This window comes from Hyperolius riggenbachi, chromosome 3, assembly GCF_040937935.1.
Source record: "Hyperolius riggenbachi isolate aHypRig1 chromosome 3, aHypRig1.pri, whole genome shotgun sequence".
Classification (NCBI taxonomy): domain Eukaryota; kingdom Metazoa; phylum Chordata; class Amphibia; order Anura; family Hyperoliidae; genus Hyperolius; species Hyperolius riggenbachi.
The window spans coordinates 359,931,658-359,946,266 of record NC_090648.1 but is presented as its reverse complement, the minus strand read 5'-3'; the positions used below and the strand labels follow the sequence as shown (position 1 = coordinate 359,946,266).

The following is a 14,609-nucleotide window of genomic DNA, read 5'->3' as shown; positions in this document are numbered from 1 at the left end:
TTTCTGAATTTGTAACATTTTAGAAGTAATCCAAATAACTACTATAACTGGACCACATTGGACATGTCAGATAACAGATAAATAATAACAGCTGCTTTGTTCTTTTCACAGCCTGAATGTCCCTACAAAAAAGTTTCAAATGATCGTTATGCCTGTTTTGAAATCTATCGTGCAGTATGTGGGACTGATGACATTACCTATTCTAATGAATGTGAACTTTGCAGTGCCAAACTGTAAGTACACTATAGGATTTAACTTTAAATCTAATCTTTGAAATCTTGCAATGTAAAGCAATTACTGTATTTTTCGGACCATAAGCGACCATTAACCGATCATCAATTCACCTAGGTTTAGAGGACAAAAACCAGGGGAAAAAATATATACTAAACTTGGTGCTTCCATTGGTGAAGGGATTATGCCCCCTTTGTACCTCATGCCCCCTTGTACCTCTTGTGTCTCCCTTGTGTCCTCCTCTATCCCCCTTGTGTCCTCTTCTGTCCCCCTTGTGTCCTCCTGTGTCCTCCTCTGTCCCCCTTGTGTCCTACTCTATGCTCACCTTGTGTCCTCCTCTATGCCCCTTTGTGTCCCCCTGTGTCCTCCTCTGCGTGGGCACAGTACAGGGAGGCCCCGACATTGTGGAGTGTTGGAGGTTCATATTGGCAGGCATTCATAAGTTAGGGACTCTCTGCCCTGCTTTTGGACTATAAGAAGCAGTGACTTTCCTGACCCCCCACTTTTGGGGGAGAAAAAGTGAGTCTTATAGTCTAACAAATACAGTATGTGATAACGTTCTACATGTTGCTGTCTTAAAATTACTCATTGAGTGGCTTCACTATACTTTTTCCTTGCTCAGACAGGGATTTTTCTTTATTTGTGCACCGTATTTTTCAATTATAAAATGCTCCAAACTATAAGATGCACCTAGGTTTAGAGGTCAAAAACCAAGGGAAAAAAATGTATAAACCTGGTGTGTCCATGGTGCAGGGGCGTCTTGTGGAGCTTCTCCCCCTTCTAAACAAGGCAAGGGCTGCTGGTGTGGGTAATGGAACTCAAGTCCGCTCCATCAATTCTCATTTCTCTCTCTGTGATTTGACCATTAAGCAGCAAACAGAAAATAGTTGCCGCCACCTACAAAAACTGCTCTGTTAGTATAAACTGACTTAATGCAAATACTCAGCTAAATTGATTTTTGTAACTAATATCATCATATTTTTTAATAGTGGATTTATAGCTGTCTGTGTTCCAGTTTGCTATGTATATGTACTTTTTAGTGTAAAATATTGATATTGGCATGTACTGTATTTTTTGGACTATAAGACTCACTTTTTCTACCCCAAAAGTGGGGGAAAAATTCACTGCGTCTTATAGTCCAAACACAGGGAGTTCCTGACTTGTGAACACTTGCCAATATGAACCTTCATCCTGCTGCAATGCTGGGGACCCCTTGAACTATGAGGAGAACGCCAGCGCATACCACGAAGGCTTCATCTGAAATGACCACCAGCTCATGTGCGCAGCACCTAAATAGGCTTTCTGCACACTTCGCATTCAATTCAGATGCAAATCAAGGTTTTAAATTTAGGTTAGGTCACTTGCCCGGAGGTTTGCCTCACCGTGGCGCAAGTGTCTAGTACTTTATACTTTGCATGCAAACCATATTGGAAGCTAAAGTTCCTCCTAGTGTAATAAATGTTAGCATTGTTTTGGATGCAGGGCATGCATTTTTCAGTCTAATAGAGGCGGTGTATGCCTATGCGATTAACCACTCAATTGCAGCATGTGTTTAGGGATACGCAGCCTTCCCCCCACTTTTTTCTTATCCCCTTGAACTATGCCCATGCAGAGTAGGACACGGGGACAAACTGAAGACACAGGGGGACACAAAGGGGCATAGAGAGGGACACAATGGGGACAGAGGAAGACACAGGAAAACACAAGAGGAACATGGATGTACTTCACCATAGATGCACCAGGTTTAGTATATATATTTTTTCCCCTGCTTTTTGTCTACTAAATTTAGGTGCATCTTATGGTCAGGGGCGTCTTCTAGTCCGAAAAATACGGTACTTAATTTGGCCAACATCCCTTTAGCACCTGGCCTAGATCTATATGGAGCTTGATTCACTAACCGGCGCTAAGCCAGTTAGTGAGCCTTAATACCTAGGGGGCGCAAACCACGTAGTTAGGTGGTTTGCGCCCACACATCACGCGCAGCAGCGAGTGCAGCGCCGGTAATAGTGCGAGTTGTGACGATAGCGTTGCACCCGCTGCCCCGTGAACGTTGCACCCGGTGTGCTGAAAACGGCGCATCGGGTGCAACGTTTACAGGGCAGCAGGTGCAACGTTATCATCCCAACGTGCACTATTATGGCGCACCACACTGCGCGTGCTGCTGTGCGCGATGTAGCTTTGCGTGGCTGTTAGTGTGCGCAAAGCTACTTTTGGCGCACTAAGTGGTTTTTCACTCCAGCGCTAAGTGTTAACGCCGGAGTGAAAAACCACTTAGTGCCCCAAAAGTAGCTAACAGCCGCGCAAAGCTACATCGCGCACAAGTAGCAGTGACTCAAGCCCATGAGGTCTCTGCAAGAGGGGTACAGCTTTATTAGCTTAATTACTACTAGTAGATCCAGCCCGTTTAAAAATGGGCTCTAGGTCAACGGCCGCATCCGCCCACCTCGCTCGCCTGCACCCGCCTACCTCGCTCGCCCACACCCGCCCACCTCGCTCGCTCGTCCAGCTCCCTGGTCCCAGCTGTCAGTTACTGCGCACATGCGCAGTAACAAAAATCCTGGGTCACAGGGACAAAACTGCTGGACGCAGGACACTTAGGTTTTATTAGGTAGGATAATTGCAAAATGTATCATTTTTCATGTGTATATATGAAAGGAAAATTATACAACTATAATGCTGGTCAAACACAGGTGTCAAACACATGGCCCATGGGCCGAATGAGGCCCTCCTTGCCATTTTATATTGCCTTTGAGAGCTTCAAATGTGCATCATTGTGAGTTGTAAAGAATGACAGTACCAGGGCCGGTTTTGTACTTTCCAGAGCCCAATGCCTGATCTCACCAACCGTGTGCCCCCAATTCTGTCCAAGTATCTGTATAGATAAGGGGTGGGGGGGAATGGGAGGAGAAAGAGGAGAGCACACTCAGAAGGGTAGCAGTTGTCCCTGGCAAGCCTGCCAGGGAATGATCTCACCTTTAGGACTGACTGACTAGCCCATATGGGTCTGTCAGCAGTCTAGCGTTGTCCCTCTCTATGCTGGGGACGCAGGCAGCAGTGGTGGTTTCAAACAGGATCGGTCACATCAGCTGATCTCCATAGATGGCCGCTCGCTGGGTCTTGCTGAATAGTGCCTGGAGGCTGTGTGTGCAAGTTTGCTAGCTGCACTCTGAACTCCCACTATGTGTGGGGATAGAGTGCGCTGCTGAAGGTTCCTGGAAGGTGCAGTGCGTGCAGAAAGGATACACGGCAAAGTCCGTGTTTGGTTGATAAAATAATAAAATGTTTATTACGCAACGCGTTTCTGGAGAGAAGCTTTCTCCTTTCTTCAGGCGAAAAACATTTGTACAAGTGTTCAGTACATTTAAATACAATAAGACAGACTGTGATTGGTTAACAAAGGTAACAAGCTGGCCAATGCATGTGGGTATGCAAATACAAATCCCAAAATCCTTTGCAGTCTTGGAGGGAAAAAAGTCCAAGTTTAACTATGATAAAATCAAGTTAAAAAATAGTAATCAGAGAGGCTGACAAAGTGGGCAGTATAATAATACAGGACAAAACAGCATATATCAAGGAAGCGTACCGGATCTTGAATGACCCCCAATACTCCAAAAAACTCAAGAATGACCCTACTGAATACTATCTTGAAAAATATAATGACATGATCTCTAGGGCCTACAAAAACCACATTTTGAATAAAAATGAGTTTGGCTTTTTGACTATACAAACACCACAAACGCCTTTTTTCTACCATTTGTTAAAGATTCATAAAGACCCAACCAACCCACCTGGTCGACCAATTATTTCTGGTATACACTCCATCACATCTCACCTATCGCATCTTATAGATCTCCACCTGCAGAAGTTTGTACAAGCACTACCGTCATATCTGAAAGATACTACCCATACCATCAATACATTACAGGAAATCAAATGGAAACATGAATATATATGGGCCACCCTGGATGTGAGCTCCTTATATAGCAACATCCCACAGGAAAAAGGCCTCCAGGGTATTGCATATTTCCTAGAAGGTGATCCTCCTATGCTGGAGAAACAGAAAGACTTTATCCTTGAAGCTATCGATTTTATTCTGAAATCTAATTATTTTAGTTTTTTAGGCGATATATACCTACAGGTCAGGGGGACCGCCATGGGGACTCGGTTCGCGCCGAGTTTTGCGAATCTCTATATGGGTTGGTTGGAGGACACGCTAATTTGGTCTCCAGGCAACCCGTTCGGCGCGAACCCCTAGTGCTCCATAAACGTTTTATCGACGATATTATATGTATCTGGAACGGCCCTTTGGAAAAACTGAATGATTACATCCACTATCTAAATGGGAATCATTTTGGGCTTACTTTTACAGCCAATATCCATCATACAACTATTGATTTTTTAGATTTAACAATTTTTACAGATACATTGCCAGACAAGATTTTTACTAAAACCTTTTTTAAACAAACAGATTGTAATGATTATCTTAATTTTAAAAGTGAACACTATAAGCCATGGCTAAAGAACATCCCGTACGGTCAATTTAAGAGCATTAGAAGAAACTGTTCAGAAAAAAACCATTTTGACCAACAATCGGAACTTATAAGAAAGAGATTTTTACATATAAAAAATATCCACCTAAGATTGTCTGTGATGCACAGAAAAAAGCAGGCAGCCTATCGCAGCAGGATTGCTTACAAACGAAATTGAAACAACATAACAATACCGATATAGAAAGAAAATGGAATATAGTTATGAATTTCTCCAGCCAACATAAAGAATGCAGAGAAATACTCGAAAAACACTGGGGCCTCCTACTTAAAGGGGAACTGAAGAGAGAGGTATATGGAGGCTGTCATGTTTATTTCCTTTTAGACAATACCAGTTGCCTGGCAGCCCTGCTGATCCTCTGCCTCTAATACTATTAGCCATAGCCCCTGGACAAGCATGCAGCAGATCAGGTGTTTCAGTGGTTCAGACTTATATGTCTGATCTGACAAGACTAGCTGCATGCATGTTTCTGGTTTTAATCAGATACTACTGCAGAGAAATAGACCAGCAGGGCTGCCAGGCAACTGGTATTAATTAAAAGGAAATAAACATGACAGCCTCCATATACCTCTCTCTTCAGTTCCCCTTTAATGATCCCTTACTCAAAACAATACTCCCACCAAAACCTAAAATCACCTATAGACGAGCAAAAACCATGCGAAATATAGTGGCACCTAGTAGATTGAAGGAGAAGCAGGAGAAGAGGACCTATACACTAACAAATACAACAAAGAACGGCTCTTTCTGCTGCAGAGGAAATAAATGTCTATGTTGCAAAAATATGCAAAATGGCCGGAAGGAGTATAAATCATCCATCAACAACAAAGTCTGGCAGATCAACCAGCGCCTGACCTGTAAATCAGACTATGTAATTTATTTGCTAGAATGCCCTTGCAATTTACAATATATAGGCCGCACCAAACAAAAATTGAATAAACGTATTAATAAGCATAGGGAAAACATCAGAAAGGGCTATTCAAAACACATTGTCTCTAAACACTTTGTTGAATTTCATAATAGAGACCCTTCTTTAATGAAGATCACCATCTTAGAACAAATTTTTGATGGAAACAAATTCAACCGTTTTAGGAATCTCTGTAATAGAGAGACCTTTTGGATTTTACAGTTAGAAACTTTAACACCAGATGGTCTGAATGTTGCAATTGAAAATATGGTGAACTAGAATCCGTATTATGGTTTTATAATTTTCTGGTTGAATACAGTGAAATAACCTGCCTTTCTGTATATATATGATTATATTGCAATTTATTTATTTATTTATTTTATTTTTATTTATATTTTTTCCCCCATTATGCTTTCATATTTACCATTAATGTTACTTTCATTAATCCAACCACAGAGTATCCATAATAGTCTCAGTGGTTTTTTGTTTGGGTGCTCAGTGGTTTTTTGTTTGGGTGCTTTGCTGCCACCTGGAGAACCTGTGTGCTTATTGCACCTTAACAATCTGATCAATATATTTTTTTATCCCTAATAGACTGCAATGAAGCCAGTTATGGCGTTTTTAATTAATTTCTTACATTTTATGAATTTTTCACACATATATATATATATATATATATATATATATATATATATATATATATATATATAACAATTCCCACCCATTATTTATCAATACCTTTTAACTTCAGTAGTTTTATTTTTTAACTTGATTTTATCATAGTTAAACTTGGACTTTTTTCCCTCCAAGACTGCAAAGGATTTTGGGATTTGTATTTGCATACCCACATGCATTGGCCAGCTTGTTACCTTTGTTAACCAATCACAGTCTGTCTTATTGTATTTAAATGTACTGAACACTTGTACAAATGTTTTTCGCCTGAAGAAAGGAGAAAGCTTCTCTCCAGAAACGCGTTGCGTAATAAACATTTTATTATTTTTTCAACCAAACACGGACTTTGCCGTGTATCCTTTCTGCACGCACTGCACCTTCCAGGAACCTTCAGCAGCACACTCTATCCCCACACATAGTGGGAGTTCAGAGTGCAGCTAACAAACTTGCACACACAGCCTCCAAGCACTATTCAGCAAGACCCAGCGAGCGGCCATCTATGGAGATCAGCTGATGTGACCGATCCTGTTTGAAACCACCACTGCTGCCTGCTTCCCCGGCATAGAGAGGGACAACGCTAGACTGCTGACAGACCCATATGGGCTAGTCAGTCAGTCCTAAAGGTGAGATCATTCCCCGGCAGGCTTGCCAGGGACAACTGCTACCCTTCTAAGTGCGCTCTCCTCTTTCTCCTCCTATTCTCCCCATCCCTTGTCTATACAGATACTTGCACCACTATCCAGTGGCTTCCAGAGAGAGGCACCACCACCATTTTTATCTTCAGCCTACACACTGTACAACACCACTACAGGATACTCCCCTGTATATACAGGAGTCTTCTATATATACACTGCCCAGTGTATATGGGACACTACCTACTGCAAACTACCCAATTCTGTCCAACACCCTAGCGATCACTGGTTTGAATGGGATACCCTATGTCTTGCTGCTCTGCCCCCCATTTAACAAAGAAGCAGTGCTGTGTCCACTCCCTGTAATTTTGCACTCCTGCCTGGATGCACAGCAGCCGATAGCATTTTGGGCATCCATACTTCAGAAATGACGCTCATGTATGAGCAGCACTTGTCAAGTACACAAACCCATAACACTCCTAGACTTGGCTGCTGTGCACATCCATATAAGAGCGTAAAATTACTGGGATTGTGAGTGGACAGAGCATGAGCAGCTTCTTTGTTCTGTGTATGACTGGCTGCAGTCAGAGCCACAAACAGGTGACAGTGCAGCACAATGAAGAGAAGCCCATCCAAAACAGAGAACATGTAAGTCAAGATCGCCCGTACGGTTCGCCGGCGAACGGTTCTCAACGAACTTCGGTGTTTCACGTTTTCGGGGGCGAATGCGAACTTTATGGCGGTTCGATTCACCTCCTCTACATCACAGTCAGCAGGCACATTGTAGCCAATCAGGCTACACTCCCTCCTGGAGGCCCCCCCCCCTCCCTTATAAAAGGCAGGCAGCATCAGGCTTTTCACTCACTCTTGTGCCTGCAGTAATTAGAGAAAGGATAGCTGCTGTGCAGAGACCTATAGGGAAAGCTTAATTAGGCTCTTGTAGGCTTGTTAGCTTGCACCTTGCTGATTCTTAAAATGCACCCCTCAACAGCTCTTTTGAGAGCTAATTTTGTGCTTGTGATCTATTTTTTTTTTTTTGTGTGTGTGGCCTACTTACATTATATACAGCCCTGTCAGTCAGTCGCAGCTGGCCTTTGGCCCCTTGGTGGTATAATTACTACTGTGCCAGGTGCACATTGTATAATACCCATCACTGCATATACCTACCTGTTGTTTACTTCAGTGCACCCACCCACCTACCTACGTGAGTGCACGCAGTGTCACTGTGCCTGTCCAGTACCTGTCTGTGTGTGACAGGTGCACATTATAATACCCATCACTCCATATACCTACCTGTTGTTCACAGTGCACCCACCTACCTACGTAAGTGCACGCAGTTTCACTGTGCCTGTCCGGTACCTGTTTTTGTGTGACAGGTGCACATTGTAATACCCATCACTGCATATACCTACCTGTTGTTCACAGTGCACCCACCTACCTACGTGAGCGCACACAGTGTGATATACCACTCCATGCATACCTGTTAACTGCACCTGTGGGACTAATTGCACATTATATTAGTCAAGTCAGTGCATACCTTTCACTTCATCCCTCCCCCCCCAATATGGACAAAACAAAAGGCAGAGGCAGGCCACCTGGCAGGTCTCCACACTGTACAAAAGAGACGGCACACTACTGGCTGCAATGAACTTTGCTGTATTGGAACGATAACACTACATGTTACGGATATTACATCCTTCCTCAGGTGTATAACCTGGCAGGTCTGTTTGAGGTTGCGCTGTCATGATTTTGTGCGGCTCTTGACCAAAGTACAGTGTTCAGAAGAAAGTGCCATCAACCCCCAATATTGTCAGGATGTAGTTGACTATTTAACAGAGAACACCTCATCTTTCTCAGCTTCCGCATGGAAGCGTGACATATCTTCCTCCTCCTGCTCTCATTCTGGCACCCCACTTAACACTCAGTCGGCCGCCACTACCAAAGTGCCATCTCCCCAGGGCTCAGCGGTGTGGACATTTTTTGTGTGTCTGCCTCAGATGAGAGTAATGCCATCTGTACTCTCTGCCACCGAAAATTGAGCCGTGGAAAGACCAAGACCCGCGTAGGGACAACTACCTCACGAAGGCACATGATTATAAAGCACAAACTGCAATGGGATGACCACCTGAGGAAAAGCAGCACACAAAAGCAAAGCCACACCACAGTGGAAGATACCAGGCAGCATTTTTTTCTCAAAAAAAGGCGATACCTAAACTGTACCGTGATGTTGAAAGGCAAGTGGTGACATCTCTGGCACACAGCGTTGGGTTAAGGGACCCACCACTTGCCTTTCAACATCACGGTACAGTTTAGGTATTGCCTTTTTTTGAGAAAAAAATGCTGCCTGGTATCTTCCACTGTGGTGTGTGGCTTTGCTTTTGTGTGCTGCTTTTCCTCAGGTGGTCATCCCATTGCAGTTTGCAGACCAGGCATCTGACCACAGATGCCTGGTCTGCAAAGCACACTCAGGCTTGCCCAAAGACTAAGTCAGTCCGCACACACAGCATCTCTGCATGCACGCCATGTGACTGCCTGCCCCAAGACTAAGTCGCTCCCCACACAGCACCTCTGCCCGCAGGCCGCGTGACTGCCTTTTCCACCACCACCACCAGGGTCCAGGACTCCAGGTGGATTCCTGAATTGCGGCCGCTATAATAATTTTTCTGGTCTATGTACATGGCTGCCTAATTTTTCTGGCTGCACTGCAGCTGCAACCAGGGCCGGATTTCTGGAAAGGCCAGCAAGGCCACGGCCTAGGGCGATAAAATTAGATAAGATAAGAAGGGCGGCATGACTTGGAGAGAGAAGAGGTCATATGTCAAAGTAAATCATCTCCTCTGTTCCCGCAGCGCAGCTGCATCTCTCTCTCACTTCCTGATGTGTTAAAACAATCAGGATCAATCATAACGGTCATCTGTTAATCCATTTCTTTCTTTGTATGATAGACTTACAGATCGATGTGAGAAATACCAGAGATTTACATTACAAAGCAGATAGAACTAAGTTCCGCTGAGTTTTAATGCAGGCATTCCCAAACATCAGTGAGCTTTGCAGTTTCTTCTCCTCTTTTTACAACTTTGACACTGACCTCAGCAGATGTTAATTTATCTAATTCTAATTTATGACTGTTGTTAAAACTTTTTTTTCCTAGCTAGCAGTGGTCTCTTCTGTTCCTTAGTTAACTCTTTCCTGACTCATTTTCTGTGCTCCAGCTCCTAAAATCTATGAGACTGCAGGATAAAAAATGCTGTTTTCTTCCCTTTCATTGCTAAATTGTCATTTTAAATGATACCTGAGCAGTGGTGCTCATCCAATATTCGGGTATCAGAACTACCCAGGTAATCTGAACTTTTTCCACTATCCGAACTTTGAATAGCAATTCGGATATTTTTAAAATCTGAATAGCACTATCCGAGCAAACTCGAATTTCCCATCTGAGAGAGAAAGGTATTTTAAGTCCCCACATCATTAAAAAAACATGATGCTACATGCCTCATTTACCCTAAAAAACGTTTTAAAGGCAATTTAAATAAGCCTTCTTCAGACTTTGTTCCCGTATACTGTCAATATGTTAGAGCACACCACCATTTGTACATTCAGTATTCAAAAGAGATGCATAGATTTTTCAGCAAATATAAATAAATGTCATTCAGATGCTTTAAAGTGAAGCTGAACTCTTGCACAGGACAGAAGGAAAACAGAGAACTGTACCCTGTATGTATTTAGAGAGCCTGTCTAATTCCCCCTCCTCTGTGTCACAAGTTGTAATTTAATCTCTACACTGTGTCACCTGACTGCCAAAACAGCTAAGCTCATTTGAAAGCACAGGATGTTAAAAATATGTCTGCTTCCATAAAAGCAGGAAGTAGACACACTGCAGATTTATTGCAGGATTTGTATCAGCTGTAACAAAGAAATGTTTTTATTTAAAGGTTATGTTGTTGCGTATCTTTTAGAGCAGAGAGGAAGTTCTGAGTTCAGGTCCACTGTAATTACAACAGAACAGCCAAAGTGGGTCCTGACAGGATGTTTGCTACTTACCTGTTCTCTGTTTTGGATGGGCTTCTCTCCATCGCACTGCCCTGCCACCTGTTTGTGGCTCTGACTGCAGCCAGTCGCACAGAGGACAAAGAAGCAGCGCATGCTCTGGTCACTCGTTCTCCCTGTCACCTGTATGTGGCTCTGACTGCAGCCAGTCGCACAGAGGACAAAGAAGCAGCGCATGCTCTGGTCACTCGTTCTCCCTGTCACCTGTTTGTGGCTCTGACTGCAGCCAGTCGCACAGAGGACAAAGAAGCAGCGCATGCTCTGGTCACTCGTTCTCCCTGTCACCTGTCTGTGGCTCCAACTGCAGCCAGTTGCACAGAGGACAAAGAAGCAGCGCATGCTCTGGCCACTCGTGCTCCCTGTCACCTGTGTGTGGCTCTGACTGCAGCCAGTCGCACAGAGGACAAAGAAGCAGCGCATGCTCTGGCCACTCGTGCTCCCTGTCACCTGTGTGTGGCTCTGATTGCAGCCAGTCGCACAGAGGACAAAGAAGCAGCGCATGCTCTGGTCACTCGCGCTCCCTGTCACCTGTCTGTGGCTCCAACTGCAGCCAGTTGCACAGAGGACAAAGAAGCAGCGCATGCTCTGGCCACTTGCACTCCCTGTAATTTCTCGCTCCTGCCCAGATGTGCACAGCAACCGAGGCCGGTACAGTGTTATAATAATCTGAACATTTGTATAGCGCTTTTCTCCTGTCGGACTCAAATCGCTCATATGTATTCTTGACAAGTACCAGTCATACATTAGCGTCATTTCTCAAGTATGCATGTCCTGAACACTATCGGCTGCTGTGCACATTCGGGCAGGAGCGCAAATTACAGGAATTATTTGTTGAATGGGGGGCAGAACAGCACAACTGAAATGAGTCCATTGAAACCAATGATCGCTAGTCAGTGTTGGACAATTTTTTTGTAATTTTTTTTCGGGGGGGGGGGGGGACGCTTGGTGACTGCAGGCCTAGGGCACTGGAAAGTACAAATCCGGCCCTGGCTGCAACAACAAAACAAAAGGCATGTACATGTGCCAATTCCCCTTCGTGATCATTACCTTGCCGCGGTGAAGGGGCTTGCGTGTCACAATAAAGCAATGACCGACGGTTATATGAGTGTCTTGGGGGGGCACACCCAAGATAATAAGGTCGTTGCTTCATTGTGGACAGACCAAATTTGATCAGCTTTTGCGGAAGTTCGCAAACCGAAAATCGAAGGTTCGGGCTATCTCTACTTGTAAGTAGAAGGATACCAAATTACACACGCTGGCATAGATGTAGTATCAGCTCAGGTGTGCTTTAAACAATTTAACACTTAAAGGGACTCCGAGCTCTGGCTAAAATAAAAATGTTCACTTACCAGCGGCTTTCTGCAGCCCAGTGCTGGTCGGGACGTCCCACGCCGGCCTCCTGGCTCTTTTTCCCACGGCTGTCCATATAGGGCTGTCCGGCGGCTCCCCGGGCGACACTGGCCGAGTGTCGGGGCTCCTTCTTCCGCAAACCTCATCAATGACGTCGCACGCCGGCCGCCTCGCATCATCACGGCGGCCGGCGTGACAGCACGGCGCATGCGCGACTAAATTAAATCGTGCATGCGCCGTACTGTCACGCCGGCCGTCGTGATGACGCGAGGCGGCCGGCGTGCAACGTCATTGATGAGGTTTGCGGAAGAAGGAGCCCCGACACTCGGGCAGTGTCGCCCGGGGAGCCGCCGGACAGCCCTATATGGACAGCCGTGGGGAGAAGAGCCAGGAGGCTGGCGTGGGACGTCCCGACCAGCACTGGGCTGCAGAAAGCCCCTGGTAAGTGAAAATGTTTACTTTAGCCAGAGCTCGGAGTCCCTTTAAGGCAAGGAAAGGAAGCATAGATCTTAAAATGGGTCAGCAGGGAGTTTTGAATTTTTAAAACCGAATGGTACCATTTATTGGCTAACTTAAAGAGAATCTGTACTCTAAAATTATTACAACAAAAAGCATACCATTCTATTAATTATGTTCTCCTGGGCCCCTCTGTGCTGTTTCTGCCACTCTTTGCTGCAAACCTGGCTTGTAATGGAACTTAGAATGGAATGAAGAGATTTCGGGAGGCTTGAAGTTGAAGTCAAGCCATTAAAGATAATTTTGGATAGAGTGTGGGAAGGAAAAGAACCTCAGTGGGATTTAACTGCTATCTACGCTCTCAGCAGTAGCATGTCTCCTTGTTTCCTTTTGATAGGAAGCTATAAGATAAATCCTGAAGCAGAGACAATGGTCTCTATTCATAAAACTTTTACCGCATGCTTACCGCTGGAAACAGCTGACTTTCCTGACCATTTAGCAAAGTCTCAATTCATAAAAGCTGTTTCTGCATGAAAAGCTACAATTCCTGAGCAGTGCGGGAAATTGCCGCCTTGTGTGGTGATTATCTCAACACATGTCACTAAATGTCAATTCATACAGACCTCCCAGGCAGCAGCAGTGAGAGCAGAACAAAAAAAGGCATCCCAGAATACCCAGACTGTGTTTTTTAACCTCTTGGGTACCTGTTTTCAGATAAATTTCACATCAGAAAGCCTGCATGTGTAACATTTCTTGAAGTTCTTCTAAGCTGCAGCAATTAAATAGATTGTTTAGAAAGACTATTAGACAGATTCAGAGAAGATTTAGGGCAAGGGGAGGCAGGTTTAAAAAAATGCACATCTAAAGGGAAGTTGGGGCTGCCTCGTTTATTGTAACTCTGTCTCTGCATGGAGAAATGTATCAATTTATGCAGCACCGCCAGTTTAGGTCGGGAATTCTCCGACCTTTTATTGCAACTGTAAACATTTTTATGAATTAGCACACGAAAGTCTAAAATACAGATGCAGTATTTTCCCTCCAAGATTTTTTTCTTCCGCAATAATTTTATGAGTAGAGCCCTTTATGTCTAAGTAGAAGCTGTCAAAGAGATAGGATTGGAGGGGAAATTTGTCCACTAGGGGTACAGACAACAATCAGAGCCGGATATGTACTTTTTACTGCCCAAGGCCAACTATAGCCGCCCTGACTGATAGCATTCCTCTACCACCCCCCCTCCCCTTTACACACACACACACACACACACACACACACACACACACACACACACACACACACACACACACACACACACACACACAGACACAGACACAGACACACACACACACTCTTTAGGGCAGGAAGCCTTCCCCCCTCAATAGGTAGTTGTCCCCCAGTATAGGAAGAGAAAATGTATAGGTAGTATATTTAGTATAGGTAGTTTTTCCCTAGCATAGTTAGCTGTCCCCCCAGTATAGGTTGCTTTTTTCCAGTATAGGTATCTGTCCTCCCAGTATATGCAGCTGTACTGTCCCCCTAGTATAGGTAACTGTCGTCCCCCCCCCCCCCCCAGTAGAGCTAGCTTTCCCCCAGTATAGGTAGCTGTACTGTCCCCCGTATAGGTAGCTGTCCCTCCTGTATAGGTAGATGTCTCCCAGTATAGGTAATTGTCCCCCCAGTATAGGTAGCCGTCTCCAAATATAAGTAGCTGTGCTGTTCCCTCAGTATAGGTAACTGTCCTCCAGTAAAGGTAGTTGCCCTCCAGTATAAGT

General features: G+C 44.5%; 1 protein-coding gene across 2 annotated transcripts in view; it reads left to right on the top strand.

The window, feature by feature from the left end:
- LOC137561549 (serine protease inhibitor Kazal-type 6-like) overlaps positions 1 to 14,609 on the top strand; it is a 55,973-nt gene that overhangs the window by 13,240 nt on the left and 28,124 nt on the right. The window contains exon 3 of one of the 2 annotated variants that reach the window (XR_011030045.1): positions 112 to 233. The exons of the other annotated variant lie outside the window; for it this stretch is intronic. The gene's annotated coding sequence lies outside the window, so the exon portion shown is untranslated. The remainder of the gene's footprint in view (positions 1 to 111; positions 234 to 14,609) is intronic. 2 annotated transcript variants of the gene reach the window in all.